Source organism: Macrotis lagotis, chromosome 3, assembly GCF_037893015.1.
Source record: "Macrotis lagotis isolate mMagLag1 chromosome 3, bilby.v1.9.chrom.fasta, whole genome shotgun sequence".
Lineage (NCBI taxonomy): Eukaryota > Metazoa > Chordata > Mammalia > Peramelemorphia > Peramelidae > Macrotis > Macrotis lagotis.
In genome coordinates, this window is record NC_133660.1 from 9,376,509 (window position 1) to 9,395,236 (window position 18,728).

An 18,728-nucleotide genomic window follows, 5' to 3' on the forward strand; every position below is an offset into this window, starting at 1 on the left:
TTTGGAACAAGGTACAACATGGAAACAAAGTAAAGACTGACAGAGTGCTTTCTGGCGGGGGGGGGGGGGGAGGGAAGCAAGATTGGGGGAAAATTGTAAAACTCAAATAATATCTTTAATATAAATAAATAAACAAACAAACAAATAAATAAATAAATGTTTGCTGGAAAAAAAGTGTCTGGGGCTGGATTTGAACTCAGGTCCACCTGACTCCAGGGTCAGTTCTCTATTCACTGCACCACCTAGTCTCCCATTTCTAGAATGCACTCTTTCCTCATCTCCACCTCTTACAATCCTTAATTTTCTCATTTCCCCAACCCCCTGGTTGTTAGTGTTCTCTCCTTCTTGGAATTTCTTTGCAAATTAAAAATGTGTGTATTTGCACATATATTATTCCCTTTTAATTTTATGCATATTTTTCTACTCCTAAAATGGGAGCTCTTTAAAATCAGTAACTGTTTTCTTTGTTATTTTTGTATCCCCAATGTCTTATATGTATTAAGAAATGCTTGCTATATTTTGTTGTTTGGTTATCATCCTATAGAAATAGAAATAGACATAAACATGGTGTAATAGAATGGTCACAGAATAAAGGCAGAGTAGGTTCAAATACTGACTCTATTTATGATCTGTTGTTTTTTTTTCCTTTCTGACCCTCAGTTTCCTCATCTATAAAATGAGGAGATTGGACTAGATTATCTCCAAGGTTCCTTTGCACTCTAAAGGTATGGTGCTATGAACTTAGAAAGCAACAGCAATCGCCAACACTTTTATAGTGCATCACATTTTATAGAATGCTTTATAATTATCTCAGAACAATGAGTTGGTGCAGCAGTTGTAAAGCCAGGAGAACCTGAGATCAAATCCATCCTTAGACACTACGTGTGTGACCTTGATCAAGTCATTTAACCATGTCTCGCTCAGTTTCCTCATCTGTTACATGAGCCAGAGAATGAAATGACAAACCACTCCAGTTCAAAATGAATAGGAAGACGCTATCTACCTCCAGAGAAAGAACTGATACATAGAAGTATGCTTAGGATAGTTTGATATATATATATATATATAAACACATATATATATATACACACACACATATAAATATATATGTATATATACACATATATATACATATATATACCTGTATGTATGTAAATCTATACACACCCACCCCCACACATATTTATGTCTAATGGCAGCCATCTCTAGGGTGGGAGGGAGGAGGGAGATGTAAAAAGGACACAGTTTTGAAAATACAAAATAGTATTTATTATATGGTTGTTTTTTTAAAATAAAATGCTAAATGTGAATTCATGGTTTTATAGAGAATTCTCTCCTTAGGTTACGTTGTGTACATAGAAATGTTTCATTTTTGTCTTTATGTACTTAAATTCAAAATAAATTGTAAAAATTGTAAAAATGTAATCTTATGTGATCCTGATATCAACTTTGGGAGGTAGATACTAAAATCCTCTTAAGGCCTATTTGAACAATATTAATAATTAATAATAGAAGTTCTCTAAAGATGAGGTATATCGTGGGTATTTTATTAGAGATAAGGCATAACCTATGGACCAAGGCAGATTTCTAATAAACTGGGATCTATATTATATTCCAGACAATGTCATTGTTTTCCTTGGCCAATCTCAGATGGACAAGGATAACATTCACTCTTTTTTCTTTTTTTTGATTTTTTTCAAGGCAATGGGGTTATGCCCAAGGCCACACAGCTAAGCAATTATTAAGTGTCTGAGGCCACATTTGAACCCAGGTACCCCTGACTCCAGGGCCAGTGCTCTATCCACTGTACCACCTAGCTGCCCAACAACGTTCTCTCTTTTAGCTTTCAGTTTTTGAGATTCTTGGCTGATTTTCATATTTTCCAGTTCTATACACAAGACAAATATACTTTACTTATGACACCTGGTAGATGCCCTATGTGATATTTGGAACAATGCAGCATTATAGACCACCCACTGTGGCTTGTGCTCTGCCTTCCTTAAGCTCTGTGGAAGGCAGGGTGTCTCTTTATTAAGTCCCCAGCAAGGGGGTTATGATAAATGAGTATTGGACAAGAGGGTGCTAACCAACCATGTGATCCTCTCCAGAATGTTTCTGACATTGCTCAAAAGTCTTTTCCAGTCACCAAGCTATCCAGCTCCAAATGATTGGACAAATAAATTAACCCATGTGGGATAGCTTCTTATTTAGACTATAAAATAACAAGATTTCTTTAGATTAGACTTGCGATTTCATTGCTACAGGAAACTCCCAGTGAGAAAACTCCCTCTACAGATGCAGATTGACATCTACTCTGCAACATAATTTTAAAATTGTCTTGAGACATTGAGAAAATACCTGGTTTTTTCCCAGGGTCGGTCAGAGATATATGACTTGAACTCAAGTCTTAAGACTAGCTATATTTCTACTATGCCTTCCATTACAAAGAAATAATATATTGTGAGATACAAATATTCTAGAAGAATAAGATTACATCCTAAAACATTATCATAGAAAGTTTTCTGCACAAAATTCAGAGTCCCCATTCCATATTTAGGATTTACTTTATCCAAATGATGCCTCCCTTTGTTTTTACAGGTTACAGATAAATTAGTCAACTATAGCTCCAAAGTATGTTTAATCTAAAAAAAAAAAAATCCAAACAAAATCTTAGCATCCAATCCTCCCATTTGGAGCCCAAATGGGGGACAATGCTCTCTCCTATGTGCCAAAGTTTCCTCTTGTTTGTTCTCCAAATTTTGTCTTTCAAGATGCTGCTAAAAACATTCACTATCTCCTTGAAGGCACAACAGTTTATCCAATCACAAAGTTAAGAGTTAGAAGAGACCTTAAATGCCACCTAGACCAATGCCTTTACTTTATTGATGAGATTTGTGACTTAATAAAGGTCAGAGCAGAAACTGGAAATCAAGCTCTTAGCCACTAGCGTCAAAGCCTTTTCTACTGTAAAATTTTGTCTAAGACTCTTAGCGAGGGAAAACAGAGCGCCGGATTGGGGTTCATATCTGATCAGCCTCTCTACTTTCTCCCTAGACAAGGCGGTTTCAAAAGCTGCAGATGGAGACTCCTGGTTTCATGTCGCTTCTAGGTGTCCTGGCTCTGTTTGCCTGGCTCTCATCCACATGTTGGTTTCAGCACTGGTCTGGGCCAGCATAGGTAGAGACAACCCAGTCAGCAACAGAAAGGGTGGAGATTACATTTTTAAATGAGGTTTCACCATCCTGGCAGACACATATGGAATCCATACACGATACATTGCATTTCCATTCTGAGAGATTGGCAAGCTCAGTGGGCTGGCCACTAGAGGAGCTGTCCCATCAAAGCCCCCTAGCAGGCAGGAAACCTGAGTCCTACTTCAGAAGCCATCAACCCTGGTGCATCCTCGCAAGCAGATGGGAAGTCTCTCCCAAGAGTCAAACCTGGGTGCTGGCTGGAAGATGTGGGCATCGCTGAGAGACAGCACTTCTCTCTGACTTGTCCCTTTGTCTTATCTTTAGGGTGCTTCCTAACAGGGGCTAAGGATGGAGGAGGGAAGGGAATGGTAATCATGGCAACTGCATCTTCTAAGCCTCCAGCTATCCTTCCATTATCACCACCCCAGAACCTGAGGTAAATAATTATTCAGAAATGAGAAGAGTACTTGAAAGGCCCACATTTTGCATATTCTTATTTTAATTGATTTACAAGGTATAAATGTTCAGTCAAAATTTAGCAATCTTTTCTCAAGGCCCTTAGGATTGGCTCTAGCCCAGCCCTGGGACCAGATCTGTGATTTCACTGACATAGGGGACTTCTGGTTAGGACATTCCCCCCTCCCAAAGCAGATCAGATTCTTCCTTTACCTAGAGAAGTGCCAGGGAGATCCAAGTGATTTACATAGCCAATATTTGTCAGATTTGAGACTTAAATCTAGATCTCCCTGACTCCAAGATGAACTCTGTATCCACTCTGTTCAGTTCTCTCTCTCTCTCTCTCTCTCTCTCTCTCTCTCTCTCTCTCTCTCTCTCTCTCTCCTTTATAGAGACTAGCCCCACTCTTCAGCCCCCATCATTCTCAAAGGTCTGAAGTGTACTTCTGATCATCTATAGATGAAGCAAAACATAGGACAGTTAGGTGACTCTAGAGAGCTTAGAATGCCCACCTGGAATGTTTTAGGAAGACTCCTCTTCCTGAGTTCAAATCCAGTCTCAGACACTTACAAGTCACTTAACCCTGTTTGCCTCAGTTTCCTCATCTGTAAAATGAGTTGGAGAAGGAAATGCCAAACCTCTCCAGTATCTCTACCAAGAAAACACAAATGGGTTCTTAAAGAGTTGGACACAACTGAAACGACTCATACAACAGAGTAAAAATGATTCCAAATGAAATTTGGAATATACTGTAGGATTCCCTAATTATGTTCTAATTGTGTTTTATGGAGGCCAAAAGAATATTCAAATTATCTATTATTTCCTGAGCACATAACTCCTGCTGCAGGAACAACTATGCAAGGAGGAGTTAATTGGAAAATACAATCTGCTTTGAAGAATATACCTGCAAGGATAATGGAGGATTAACAATCGTCCCTGTCCCTAAGGAAGTCCTAGAGCAAACAGCTTGAAAGTCATCTGTTTCCCTGGGAAGCTAACTTGGCGGCTTTTATCTTCAGGGAAACTCTAGGGACCTGGAAAGAAAAAAAATCCTGCTAGATCAGAATGAGAAATTACTAAGTGCTTTTCTTTTGCTTTATTATTCAGGACAAAGGACAGACCTTGGGCACCAGAAAAGGAAAGATGACCTGGCTTGTCATCTGTACTCCTGATTATAATCATGACTGCAAGCCATCTGGGACTTCAACAGAGAGCTAGTCCTCCAACTGTGCCATATTGCCACCCCCTTCATACCTTAGAAAGTGGTTTCATAGGCTGTTGGGGTCTAAGGAAGCTATTGAAGAGTTTAGATGGTTCAGTGGAAAGAGCACTGGGCCCAGAGTCAGGAAGACCTGAGTTCAAATCCAACTTCATACACTGGGACCCTAGGCAAGTAACTTAACTTCTGTTTAACTTGATCCACTGGAGAAGAAATTGGCAGACAATTCCAGTTTATTTGCCAAGAAAATCCCATGAATAGTATTGGCGTGCTTTGGTACATGGGACATTGAAGAATTGTACATGACTGAATCACTGAACAACAACAAAGAATCTATCACTTGGTGGCCAACCATCTGGATTAGCGTCTTACAAAATGAGACAAATGCTTCAAAGAGGGAAGTGGGATCATATATCAGTATGGTATAGTGAGAGGCAGTCAAAGATGATGAAAAGTGGAATGGAACTAAGTTGATTTTTCAAGGCCCCATTTCTACCACTTGCTTAGAGTGTGCTAACCTCTTTGACCACAATTTTTCCCACCGTTAAATTGGGGGAGTGGGATGATAATGGCCACACAGATTGTTTTGCAATTTTCCACTTTTTCCTCCTGTGGTAAACCCAGCTTTCCACTTTCTGATGAGCACTCTTAGACTTTAGGGCATCACATTTCTTCTGGCTTGCAAGGGTCCCCAGACCCCAGCTTTTTGCAGAGTGAAGATCACAAGGTTTTCCTTCACCCTCTCCGTTTTCCTGCCCCTTGTGATAGCATACTCACTGCTGTGTATGTGTTACTATAAAGTCTTATTCCGAACCCTCAATTCAGTATGATGGTGACCTCAGGTTTTCAAAACAAAAACAAAATGCAAAGACTGGCATGTTCTACCAAGCTGGAAAGGATGAACCTGCCTGCCAACACACCCAGTCAGTAGCCTGGGGACCAGCCTAGACAATATAACAAGGTGAATCACCAGAAGATTGGTCACCAAGTGATGAATTATTTGGCTATGATAACACATGACAGCAATATAATTTAAAAAATGGATTTTAATCCTGTGTATCTTGCCCACCTCTGCTCCTAAAATGATGGTGGATAGATGGTGGGAAAGAACACCAAGCATTCCTCAGGATCACACAATCTTTAGACCATTTAAAAAATTTGTTTAAATGCTAATGCTTTAAATGGCAAATGTATCCAATGACCAATAAATGGTAGTGTACTTTGATAGTGAATAGAACACTAGTCAGGATGAGTTCAAATCCAATGTTAGACTTTCACTGGTTCTGTGGTCCTGAGTAAGTCACCTCAATTTCTTCATATGTTAAATGTGAAAATAATCACACTTACCTTCCAGGGTTATTGTAAAGATAAAATGAGATATTTGTAAAATGCATTGCAAGCTTTAAAGCACTATAAAAAAACTGGTAGTTGTCGTCATCATCATCTCATCCTTATCATTATTACTATTAATGGCAGAACTGAATCATGCCAGATTTTTTTTTTTACTAAATCTACTATTTGGTTAGCACGAGGGACCCTTGATGAGGATCTCTCTCTCCCAATCCAGATAGCAGTTACCCTACAACTAAGGGTTTTATAGAATTGCCAGGGTAACTAAGAGATTATATGTCTCTCCCAGTGTCACACAGCCAGCCTGTGTCAGAAGAAGGACTCTCAATCCTCTAAAAGTCGGGTCTCAATTCACTTCAGCATTTTATCACTCCTCAATATTGATGTTCTTACTATAAATAGAATCAGAAGACATAAGGAAGCCACAGCTAAAAATGGACATAGCAAAGGTTCTCCTTGGAAAGTCAAATAAAGGAATTGGTGGAATGGATTTTGTTGGCTATCCAAAGGCAGCAATAAAAAACAACACTTCCTGGGGGTACTCAGTCACATTGCCTTATAATACTCATTGTGAGCAAAAGGGAAAAGGCTCCTATGAAAATTATTGTGACTTATGTGCCAAAACATCTATTGCAAAGCTAAAAAAATAGAGAAAATAGAGAAAAATAGAGAAAAACCACCATGCTCCTTAGACCAAGAAAGTGATGGTAACAACACTGGACTTGGAGTCAGAATATCTGTGTTTAAATCCTGTTATTTTGTTTTGTTTTATTTTTACCAACTATTAACGAAACTTTGGGCTCACTACACATCTATTTCCTAATCAGTAAAATTAAAGGGTTAAACTAATTGATTTCTAAGGACCCTTCTAGGTCTGAATTATGATCCTATGATCTAGGTCAAGATACCTTGATGCTCAGTGACTTCACATTGTGAAAATGGGCACAAAGGTGTGTAAGGGCATATGTGTGTACATGTGTGTATGTGTGTAAAAAGTATGTAAATATGATTCATGTTAAGGAATTAAAGAGTGCAAGGGCCTGGAAATTTCAGAAAATTCATGCCATTTTCCTCAACGAGAGAGTCAGAAAGTATTGTATATGACAGGTGCCAAGCAACATTACAAAAACAAAAAGAAACAGACTGAATCTCACTGGATTAGAAGTGACTGGTTAGGGGTGGTTAGATGGTGCAGTGGATAGAGCATCCACCCCTGGAATCAGGTCTGAGTTCAAATTCAGACTTAGACACTTAAAAATTACCTAGCTGCGTGACCTTGGGCAAGTCACTTAACCTCATTACCTTGCAAAAACCAAAAAAAAAGGTAATTGGTTACTGATATGAAAATCAATTCTGAAACAGCTTGTTGTGTGCATTCTGATTACCAAATGACCAAAGCTAAAATCAAAAGCAATACCCAAAGAGAAGAAAAGATAAAAATAGATTACATGCAAATTTAGCAATCTGTATCTGACTTAGATGTAAACAAGATGCTGACACTAAAAAATGGAAACTGGATAAAGATACTTAGATTCTGATGATCACCATTTCAGTCCATCAGTCAATAATATAATCAATAAAAATTTAAGTGCCTACCCTGAGCCTACACTGTAATAAGTATCAAATTCACAAAGAAATGAGGGGGAAAAATTTCCTACTGTTAAAGACCTCCCAGTCTAATGTGAAAGACAATAACCAAATAAACTGTAAGCAAACAAGTTATATCTGGGTTGAATTGTAAATGACCAATAAAGAAAAAGTCTGAGAATTAAGGGGTATTGGTATGACAGTCATCTCCTCATTTCCTATCTGGCTACACTCATTTGGGTTTCTTTGTCTTCTCCCATAGCCCCAAGCTGGGTACCTCCTCTGCCTCATCTCAACTTCCTCTTGTGTTTTATCTTCCCCTTATAGCTTGTAAGATCCATGTGGGCAGGGACTGTCTTTCTTCTTTGCAGTTGTATCCCTAGCATTTAGGATAATGCCTGCTTGTAGAGGATACTCAATAAAAGTTTATTGGCTGACTTTACAGCTTTCCTATAGAAGGTGGAATATTCTTAGAAAAAGTTAGCTTATGTAAAAGATAACCATAGTGAAGAGACCAAAAGATCCCAGAAACTGTCTAGCTTCCACAAACACTTGATCTTCTTCCCAGACTGAAAGGCAAGATAACCAAAGGCAACACCACATTAAATTAACATTTACAAAATATTGCTATTTTCTCCCAATTATATGTTAAAATAATTTGTTGACATTTGGGATTTTTAAAAGTTCTAAATTCTAGCCTTCCTTATTTTGAGCTCCATATTCTATCCTTCCCTTCTTTCCATCTCCCTCCCTGAATTGCAACAAAAATTAAAGCACAAAAGGAGGAATTTTTTTGTAACAAATATCTCTGATAAAGGGTCATCTCTCAAATATTTAGAGAACTGAGTCAAATTTATAAAAATACAAGTCATTCTTCAATTGATAAATGGTCAAAGGATCTGAAATTAAAATTAAATCAACTAGCTCTTCTTAAGGGTTAAAAATTCCATCCTCATCACATGTGGGCTAGGAAGCTGGCAGGGGACATGTATTTCTGAGGAAACCCCTATCTTCATTCTGACTGAGAGAGGCAGGGACGGGAGAAAGAGAAGTTAAAAATATCTTCAACTCTGAAAAAGAAATTCTGGTCCGGGAGATTCTTCTGTCTTTTCTCACTCAATACTCTGAAAGTGATGAGGCATATGATGACAGGAGCCTGGATGTAGCACCCTAGAGACAAGTTGTGGTTTTTATTTTTATCCAAATTCTTATTTGTCCATAGCCTAACTGATTCTATCCCTGGAGTAATCTCTTTCTGGCTTTGGGCCTGTGAGTCCATGTGAATTTAAATGTCTGAGGGAAATGCCAGAGCTTCCTTGAAAGCCATAGCAGCTTAGAATTCATCAGCCCCTCTGGCCTCCTCTCCTCTATTGTCAACTGTTTACTATGTAGTGATATCTAAGCTGCTAAATGACATAAGCTAACTTGATATCACAGATTTTAAAATAATCTCTTTGCTCCCTGTTAGAATTGTTTCAGATAAAAGTCTCTGTTTCTTGAAAAAGAAGTCAAAATGAACAATTTCTCCAAAAGGTAGTATATGTAATAGAATGTATATTTACACATATATGTGTGTGTGTTCTTGTATGGATATAGATACACAATGGAAAAAAAGAAAAAGTCAGAAACTTGAGGGTCTTGATTCAAAATCCAGACCTACTATTTACTGAGATGTTTCTATTCATTCAGTTGTGTCTGACCTTCATGATCCCATGGATTTATCCATGGGGTTTAATCAGCAAAGCTATTGGAGTGATTGGCCACTTCTTTTTCCAGTGTGCCTCCATTTTACAGTTGAGGAATTGAGGCAAAAGGGGATTAAGTGTCTTTCACAGAATCTGAAGCTGGATTGGAATTCAGGTCTTTCTGATTCCAAGCCCAGTTCTCCATTCACAGCACCACTTCACCGCCTCCTATTTGCCATGTGATTTTGCCCAGATGGTTTTCCTCCTCTTTTTTTTTAATTTGAAAAATGAAAGAGTTGACCACCGTTATCAAAAGAAAGATTGCAAACTATGGACAATGAATGATTGTTCTAAATCACTAATAATCATTAAATTATTGTGGCACAATCAGTTAATTGAAAAAGATGATAAAAGATGGGAATTGTCAATGATATGTGAAAAGACAGACATATTAGTGCCATTTGTAATTTTGCTAAGAAAATGACTATACCACCCTTATCCTTGAATCCCACTCCTAGACATAGGCATATACCTAGAAGACCAAAGAGAAGGTTAACTCATATAAGAGGATAACTTAAGTCAGGTAATCAAAGATTAGAAAGAGAGTTACTATATGCACCAATTATAGTAGCAAAGAACTAGAAACAAAGTAAATGCCCATTGATTGGAAAATGGCTCAACAAATTGAATGGAATATAACTGTGCTTTAACAAAATTAATATGAATAATACAAATCACAGGTGGCACAGTGGATACAGTTCCAGTCCTGGAGTCAGGAAGACTCATCTTCCTGAGTTCAAATCTGGTCTCAGACTTACTCAGTTATTTGACTCTAGACGAGTCATTTAACCCTGTCTGGCTCAGTTTCTTCATCTGTAAAATGAAATGGAGAAGGAAATACCAAAGCACTCCAATGTGATTTGCCAAGAAAACCCCAAATGGGGTCATATATAATTGGACATGGCTGAAATGAGTGAAGAATAAATACAAAGCATAGAAAAACATATGAAGCAATGTGCAGGTAAATAGGAAGAAATGGGAAAACAGTATACCCAATAACTACAAGAGACATAGAAAATACAGAAAAAGAAAACTGAACTCTGTATAATTAGAATGACCAAACATATCTGATTCTTCTTTTACAACATGACTAACATGAATTGTACATGTGTAATGAGATTACTCCCTGTAAAAAAAGGAAGGGGAAGGAAGAAAGGGGGGGGGAGAAAATTATGGAATTCCAAATCTTACCCCCCAAAAGTGTTGAAAACCATATATGTAATTGGAAAAAATAAAGAAAAATCACTAAAAATAATGCCCAAATATGACTAAAAAAGGTGGTAGATTGATGGAATAGTGAATATTCTGTCTGATTTTAATTGATGGATTATTTAGTCTCGCTAACCTGCTTTTCTCTTCTTTTTCTTATTTTTAGTGATATGGAATAACTTTCTAGCTAGGGGAAGGAGAAAAGATATATTTGGAAATGAGGATTACATAAAGATAAATAATATGTAGAAAAATTAAAATGTGGAAGTTGAAAAAAATGAAATCAAACACTGTGTAATTATACTGACTAAGTCTGACCCTAGAAGCAAGGCAATAGAGATAGGAAGCATTATCTCTAGAGCCAGACTTGGTCAGTGAGTTTTGATTGATTCCTTTTCAAGGGTGATGGCAAAAATGTTCAGAAATGAAGATGATGATAATGCTAATGGCTTGCATTTGATAGTACTTTCAGATTTATAAATTGCATTATAAATATGATTTCAGCCTTTCCGGCGGTAAAGATCTCCCCGCACCAACATGCCTCTCGCCAAAGACCTCCTGCACCCCTCTCCCGAGGAGGAGAAGCAGAAGCACAAGAAGAAATGTCTGGTGCAGAGCCCCAATTCCTATTTCATTGACGTAAAGTGCCCCGGGTGCTATAAAATCACCAGGTCTTCAGCCACGCACAGACAGTGGTTCTCTGTGTCGGATGCTCCACTGTGCTCTGTCAGCCCACTGGAGGAAAGGCAAGACTTACAGAAGGATGCTCCTTCAGACGGAAGCAGCACTAATGACTGAATCAAGATGAATGAGGAACTGTAAAAAATAAAAGAAATTTGATAATTTTGAAAAAAAAATAAATATTATTTCATTTGATCCACATAGTAACTCTGGGTGGTAGTTGCTGGTATTATCCCCATGTTGTAGATGAGGAAACTGAGACAAACAGAGATTAAATGATTTATCCAGGGACCTAAAAGTGCCTGAGGCCATGGTCTTCTTGCACCCAGGTGCAGCTTTTATCCACTGTATATAGTATTCTTTCTTTAATGATGGTATTAAAAATACGTTTCCTAGGATTCCTTTCCCTCAGTATTCTCATAATAGGAAATACCTCTATCTTGGAAGGAATGTGACCTAAATATGGAATTACCTAATTCTAGCATTACCTAATTCCAGATTTTGCTCAGTTTCATGCTCTTAGGCACAGGAAAATGAAACAAAATAAAAATTTACTTTCTTTTAAGGTTTTTATCTCCTAAAAAAAGGGGAAAAATTCCATGAGTGTTTGAGTTCATCAGAAACCTGAAAGCTAAAAAAAAAAAAAACCTTACTGACTTTTGGGTCATGAGGTGATAAGAATGCTGTTAGAGGAGCCCATCACTCCCACAAGCACTTGCCCAATTCTAAAAATGCAGAAATAAGAATGATTAAGAAAACTAAAGAAAAATGATAGGAAGTTCCTCCCTCCAGTCCAAGGTTAGAAGACCCAATAACACTATTCTGAATGGAGTCAAAATTGGAGAAGAGGCCAGCTCCATGAATGGAAGCCTAAAGTCAGCAGATTGTTAGTACCGATGCAGCCCCTGTAAGACCAATAGGTGTCAGGGTCAACCTCTACAAAAAGACAGGATCTGGATGGATGACTTCATGGTCTTCCTAGTGACCTGAGGGCACACACAGGCAGCAGGCCTCTAAAGCACAACAGTGCTCAGCAGCCCATGTAGGAGCCATGAGGGGGAAATAGGACCAGACAATCAGAACTAGAGACTTGTCAAGAGGTCTGAAGCCAAGAGCCCAGAGCCATAATGACTGGGCAGTCTAGGTTATGGCCTAGAACACAAGGACAATAGGTCCAGAACCAGAGAACCCATTAAGATTTCTTAAAATCAGAACTCTTCCATAAAGAGACAGGGCTAGTATCATAATCCCCCAAATGGCACCATGTCCATGTAGGACGCCAAAAACTAGTGTAATCTAAAACAACAAACTGGGGACTCTGTAGGTTGGGAGTTATGCAAGAAGAAAGACCAAACCAAAACTCATGTTGGATCACCGGGAGATAGACGCAGATGCCAAAGATTCTACTGAAGCAAGAAGCTTAGAACTAACTACCACATATAGAACTAAAAGAGCAGCCCTGGCCCAGACGAACTGAAACATTCGGGCATATTCACTTCATTCTAGACTCTATTCTTCACTCCCCAGATTTCTCTGCCGTCTTCACCACCAGTCTTCTCTCCCTTTCCCTCATGGCCCTCTTTTCTGCTTGGTGACTTGAACAGCTATTTTTGGAGATGCCGAAGTCACTTGCTCTCTGGATTCCTCCACCTCCTTACCAGCATAAGGACCACCTCACCTGTATAAATTCCTTCTGCCAATCTAGCTCCTCTAGAATGAAAGCTCTTTGAGAGTAGGGACTGTTTTTTTATATTTGTATTTATATACCCAGAACTCAATGTAGTGCTGCTATATAGTAATATAATAATAAATGCTCTCTGTCTGTTCAGATTACAGAGGAAATAGGAAAAAGATTTCAGATGATTTAAGGATTTAAGAGCAACAAGATTTTTAAGAGGAGGAGTGAGCAGAGCCTAAAACTAACCCAAAGTCCTAGTCAGAAAATGGGACTAAAAATATGATAAACAGAAAAAAATTCCAAATACAGCAAAGAAAATTGTATATTTAGAGACAAGGAGATAAACCAAGAATAAAGGAATAATCTCTCAGCAAATATCATCAGAGAAAAGAATGACTTGGCCAAAAGGACTTTAATAATAAAGAGAAGAAATTAAATAAGTGATAAAAAGTGAAGTTAAAAGTGTGATTTCCTGGGGTGGCTAGGTGGTGCAGTGGATAGAGCACTGGCCCTGGAGTCAGGAGTACCTGGGTTCAAATCCTACCTCAGACACATAATAATTACCTAGCTGTGTGGCCTTGGGCAAGCCACGTAACCCCATCTACCTTGCAAAAATCTAAAAAAAAAGTGCAATTTCCTTAAGGAAAAAAATTGAAAAATAAATAGGAAAGTCAGTGGAAAATATTTTTTAGAAAAGCAGGTGAAAAATCTTACCCAAGTTGTAGATTCTCTGAAAAAAACACAAAAGAGATGGAGCACAGATAAATCAATGGTTCTATAGATAACACTATATAAAAATATATATGTGTATATTTAGAGATAGTTATGTGTATATATGTATGTATATATATATATATGTATATATATATATGTATTAGAAGAAAGTCAAAAGAAAAGAAAATGTAAGTTATCTACTATCAGTATCAACTGACCAGGAATACAGGTTGAGAAGAGATAATCCAAGAATCCTCAGGCTTCCTGAAAACCATGACCAAAACAAACCAAGCAACCTAAATATCAAATTTTAAGAAATCATAATAGAAAACTGTCCAGAGTTATTGAGACTAAAAGGCAAAGTAAAAATAGAAAGAATTCACTGATTGCTTCTTGAAAGACAACACAAATTGATAACACTCAGAATGACATAAGTAAAATCCAGAATTTCCAAGGAAAAGGGGTAAAAATAATGTAAGCAACTAATTTTTTAGAGAGTTCAAATACTAAGAATCATAGGATCATACATGATTATGCTAAACTGTCTTGAAAGAAAGAAAATCTCGGAAAACAGTATTTTAAAAGGCAAATGAACAAAGTTTAAAATTAACTTACCCTGAAAAATTGAGTTGAATATAATGCTAGAGGGTTAAAAATGGACCTTTAACAAAAGTGTTCCCAATGCATGACCAGAACTAGGTAAAATCTTTAAAATGTATATACAGGAAATAAGACAAAGCTAGACATTTAAATACATTTGAGCAGTAGCATGGGGTTATTCTTATTACATTCAAATCAATGCATACCCTGGAAACAATGTAAAGACTAACAGACTGCCTTCTGTGGGGGGATGGGGGAGGGAAGCAAAATTAGGGGAAAAAATTGTAAAATTCAAAATAAACAAAAATAAAATAAAATGTCAAAAAAAGAATTTAAATACTGTGAGAAGAGGTGTACCTTCAGAATACCATGGAGGCAGGGAAGGAAGACCCTTTCTGTAGAGCCCAGACATGGTTTTGTTCTGTACTGAAGGTTTTATTTTTTATTTTTATTGAATTTTACAATTTTCCCTTAATCTTGCTTCCCTCCCCCCACCCCCATAGAAGGTAGTCTGATAGTCTTTACATTGTTTCCATGCAATATATTGATCAAAATTGAATGTTTTTGGAAGAAAAATCATTATTTTTTATTTTTATTGAATTTTACAATGTAGCATAGGTTTAAAGAGAGGAAGAAGACGGAGGGAAATTGAATAATTAGGGAAGAAATAGGGAAGAATTGATTGAAACATCACCATTCACATATTTGGGATGTATCAGAAGAATAAATAAAAATGGAGTGGAGCTCTTCATAGGAACTGAAGAAAGTGTGGGGTTGAGGGGGCGGAGCTTAACATCTAAACAGAAAGACTTTGGTGTAGAAACACATTAAACTCTCTAAGAGAACAACTGAGAAAAGGAAGAGCTAGGTTTAAGAGAGAGCATATATACTTGGGTAGGGAATCACACACTGAATGTGAATAAGATTCTATTATCCACTAAATGAAAGAAACTAGCAGAATGGATCAGAAAAGCAGAATATACCAGAATATTGTTTACAAGGCATATACTTGAAACATTCAGAATCTGAATCCTGGACTGAATTCTAATTAGAGCCTGAAGCAGAATTTATTATGCCTTGGGTAGGGCCTGGAGTCAGAAAAACTCATCTTCCTGAGTTTAAATTTAACTTCAGATTCTCACTAGCTATGTGACCCTGCATAAGTCACTTTATCTTATTTATCTCAGTTTCCTCCTCTGTCAAATGAGATAGAGAAGGAAATAGCAAGGCACTGCCATGTCTTTGCTAAGAAAACCCCAAATGGTTTAAATGACTGATGAATAAACCAAAATTAAGGAGAAAGAAGAACAGAAAATGAAAAATATAAATCAATATCTATAATGAATATTGATATAAAACTACCGAATAACATATTAGCAAAAAGTCTTTAAGAACTTTAAATGATGATCAAATTGTAATTTCAAGAGGAACCCAATGAATTAGTTCAAAATAAGTAAAACATAAATGTAATAAATCATATTAATAACAAAAAGAATAAAAATCAGATAATTATATCAAAAGATGCAAAAAAGGCTTTGGATGAAATGCTAATCCGTTTATGTTTTAAAATACGTGTCATACAAAAAGATTTTTCTCCATATAATAAAGTACATATAAAAGCAAGTGCTAGCATCATTTGTAGTGGAGAATCATTAGAGATCTTTCCATTAAGACTAAGGCTAAAGGGGAGGCTAGGTGGCGTAGTGGATAAAGCACCGGCCCTGGAGTCAGGATGGACCTGAGTTCAAATCCAGCCTCAGATACTTAATAATGACCTAGCTGTGTGGTCTTCGGCAAGCCACTTAACTCCATTTGCCTTGCAAAAGCCTAAAAAAAAAAAGAATAAGGATAAAGTAGACAAGTCTAGCATCATCTCCATTATTTGAAACAGTTCTTGAAATACTAGAAATAATCTAATACGAAACTAGCAAAAGCAATAAGATAAACATAGAACATAAAAATGAACATATTCTTTTTTGTAGGTGATAGTTAAAGAACCCTAAAGATTCCACTGAAAATTAATAGACACAATAACCTAGTAAAGTAACAAAATATAAACAACTCTCAGAAATTATTGGGCTTTCTAAATATTACCAACAAAACAAAAAGAAAGATAGAAATCAAAATTTCATTCAAAATGTCTTAAAAGTATACAAAATTTTCAGGAATTTGCTTATAAGGATGAACACAACAATTTTATGAATAAATATAAAAAATACTCTAAGTGGAAGTCAAAGAATACTTCAATAATTAGAGATTTGGTTGCTCATGGTCAGGCCATGCTAATTTAAGAAAAATTTCAATGCTTTCTAAATTAATTTACATCATCACTCTCAAGTGGATCAAACCATAGAAGGATCACATTGTAGAACTAGAGAAAACTATAACAAAAGTTATCTAAAGGAAGAACCGATCAAGAATTTTAATAGAAATAATAAAAAAAAGGTGGGAAAGAGCGAGCCTGACTGTCTTTCATATATTAAACTATATCATAGGACAGTAATAATGAAAATGATTTGGTGCTGGTTTAAAAACAGACTAATTGGTTAGTGAACAAATAGGTCGTACAAGATTCAAAAATAAATGAACTTAGAGGCAGGGTTCGGGCAGCCCAACCTCAGGCACAATATGACCAGACTAGCACAGTGCCAAGCTTACGCAGAGAGGTGCCTAGGCAACCCAGGCTCAAGTCACAGCAATGCATCAGGAGAAAGGGTCAGGATGGCACCTGGTGTCTTGCAAAACTCTGGCTGCCGACATGATCAACAACAGCCTATCAAGCTCATTGCAATCCAACCCTGCATGAAGAAGAGACAAAAGATTCCAGGGTAAAACTTAATTTTAGCTGTTTAGAAGACTAAGTCAAAACACAGGACTTATTACAGAAGATGAGGTCTGGTTTTAATCTCTACATCCAGGATCATGAAAGACTTGCTGAAATGATCTAGGACTATGGGGGAAGAAAGGGAAGGAAAGAGAAGGGTGGGGGATTGAGGGAGGAAGAAAGGAAAAGAAACATTTATACGTATTCGGCACTACAATAAATGTTTTTACAAATATTATTTCATTTGATTCTCACAATAACCTTGCAAGGGAGATTATCCCTTTTAATAATTGAAGAAACTGAGGCAAATAGAGGCTAAGTTACTTGACCAGGGTCATACAGCTAGTAAGCATCTGAGACTGAATTTGAAATCAGGTTTTCTAGACACTAGGACCAACACTGTATCCACCGTACCAGCAGTTGCCCCAAATAATAGCCATAGCCAACATACAATTCTAAATGAACTCCTGCTTTCTTTGCTATCCTTTTCAGTTTAGAGAGGAGAAAATCAATGGAATTTCAGGGTGTACTTCAAAACCTGTATTCAAATCCAGTCTCAGACATTTATAGACAAATTATTTAACCTAGCTATATCAATTTCTTACTTTGAGGATTAAAAACAATAATAGTTGCAAAGTGCTTTGCTAACTTTATATAAATATTAGTTATTAATTGCTAGTTTAACAATTTATTGGAACTAGAAATTAAGGAAAGAGAAAAGTGTAGGAAGAGCTCCATCTCCTAAGGTACGAAGAAGATTTGAAGCCCACTTTATTATGTTTAAAGCTTGCAGAGATGGTTCCAGTATTTATGCTAGTCTAACAGAAATAAATGTGCCACCACAAGACACTTACTAATTACTTAACTGTGTGACCTTGGGAAAGTTAATCCCATTGCCTGCAAAAACCTAAAAAAAAAAACCACCTTGAAAACATCACTACATATATATATATATATATATATATATATATATATATATATATATATATATATATGAAATGTTCAGTCAATCTTTTTTTCAAGCATGTCCAATTCTTTGTGCCATTTGGGTTTCCTTGGCAAAGATCTTTGAGTAATTTGCTAGTTCCTTCTCCAGCTCATTTTACAGATGAGGAAACTGAGGCAAACAAGGTTAAGTGATTTACCCAGAGTCACCCAGTTATTGAAGTGCCTAAGGTTGGATTTGAACTCAACATATGTGGATAGATAGATAAATAGATGGATGGATGGACAGACAGATGGAGATGGATGGACGGATGGATGGACAGACAGAAAGACAGACAGACATAGATAGATAGAGTCTAGATATGAGTTATACAGCTTTTCTCTCTGGGGTTGACTTATTCCTTCAATCTGCCTTCACACTAACAGGTAGAAGTTCCCAGAGATAAACCTCTCTCTCTCTCTCTTTTTTTTTTTTTTAGGTTTTTGCAAGGCAAATGGGATTAAGTGGCTTGCCCAAGGCCACACA

At 36.9% G+C, this 18,728-nt stretch overlaps 1 pseudogene; it reads left to right on the forward strand.

Moving 5' to 3' along the window:
* Window positions 1-11,268: 11,268 nt before the first annotated feature.
* On the forward strand, window positions 11,269-11,595 carry LOC141515952 (small ribosomal subunit protein eS27-like; annotated as a pseudogene).
* Window positions 11,596-18,728: the final 7,133 nt, after the last annotated feature.